General features: G+C 42.1%; 1 non-coding gene across 1 annotated transcript; it reads right to left on the reverse strand.

The window, feature by feature from the left end:
* Positions 1-917: 917 nt before the first annotated feature.
* Positions 918-1,024, reverse strand: LOC127109818 (small nucleolar RNA R71). Its single transcript, XR_007797068.1, has one exon. It is a non-coding gene; the product is annotated as a small nucleolar RNA R71 (small nucleolar RNA).
* Between the last annotated feature and the right edge of the window lie 402 nt (positions 1,025-1,426).

Below are 1,426 nucleotides of genomic sequence, written 5' to 3' on the forward strand. Positions count from 1 at the left end.
GAATCCCTGACAATTAATGTGTTGCATACTGATTCCTTCCATCAATTCTTTCCTAAAACTAAATTTCCCTTAGATTTACTATTCTGCACCCGAACTTCTACTAATCATTCCCTTAGCTAAACATAGTGACATTAGTAACACTAGTTTGACCATTGGTCCCTGTGGGATCGATATCTTTTAAAACTAAAGCGACTGGACTGTGCACTTGCAGTCAAGTACCTGATATATTATATTTTATATATAGTCACGACAAGCATCAAGTTTTTGGCGCCGTTGTCGGGGACCTATTTTAGTCGAATAGTGCGATTCTTTCGTTGCACGGTATAGACTAAGGTAAAAATAAAAACTAATTTACTCTCCCTTACTTCCCCGATTGTATGCCAAGTACTCGCTCACAAGGCGATAACTTAGTACAACCAGTCCCAGAATTAGAGCGCTTCTTATATGTAAGATGCCGAATACACGAATATCAACAAAAGTACGATATTCCCGATATATTCTCTCCTCCTAAACCAGAAGAAAAACCAACAATGGCTGAAGAAGGACCACAGAATCGTCCTGTTAAATTCTACGCTACCTCGTCCCAACAAGAACCTCACAACAGCATTGTTGCCCCCGCTATCAATCGAAACGATTTCGAGCTGAAACTCTCACTATTATCAGTCGTCCAACAACATCAATTTGCTGGAAATCCTACGGACGATCCTAATGAACACCTGACCAAGTTTGTGCAGTACGCAGACATTGTAAAGCCGAATGGTGTATCTCAAGATGCGATAAGATTGTGCCTCTTTCCTTTCTCACTAAGAGAAAGAGCTTGGGCTTGGTTGCAATCCTTACCCTCCAACTCGGTTACGACATGGGAAGAATTGAAGGACGTTTTCTTATCCCGATATTTTCCGCCGAGAAAAACTGATATGCTGAGAGCTCAAATCAACGGATTTCGACAAAAAGATGTAGAATCTCTCTACGAAGCGTGGGAGAGATACAAGGACATGATGAGGATATGTCCACATCACGGTCTCGAAGACTGGGTGATCATTCACACATTTTACAATGGGCTTATGTATAACACAAGACTGACAGTAGACGTTGCCGCGGGCGGTGCATTTATGGACAAGCCATACAACGAAGCCTATCAACTCATTGAAAACATGGCCCAAAACCATTGCCAATGGGGAGGTGAAAGAACTCCATTGGAAAAGTCCCAGACAAAGGGTGGAATGTACGAAATCAGTAGCCTTGACCATGTTCATGCCAAGGTAGATGCCCTTGTTCAAAAATTAGATAACTTGACCATACCACCCGCAGCTATCATGGTTGCTGTAACTCCAAACTGTGAGTTATGTGGAAACCCTGGACACACTGCACAAGAATGTCAAATATTAGCAAGAGTCCCAACCGATCAAGTTAATTACACACAAGG

The sequence above is a fragment of the Lathyrus oleraceus genome, chromosome 7 (assembly GCF_024323335.1).
Source record: "Lathyrus oleraceus cultivar Zhongwan6 chromosome 7, CAAS_Psat_ZW6_1.0, whole genome shotgun sequence".
Classification (NCBI taxonomy): Eukaryota; Viridiplantae; Streptophyta; class Magnoliopsida; order Fabales; family Fabaceae; genus Lathyrus; species Lathyrus oleraceus.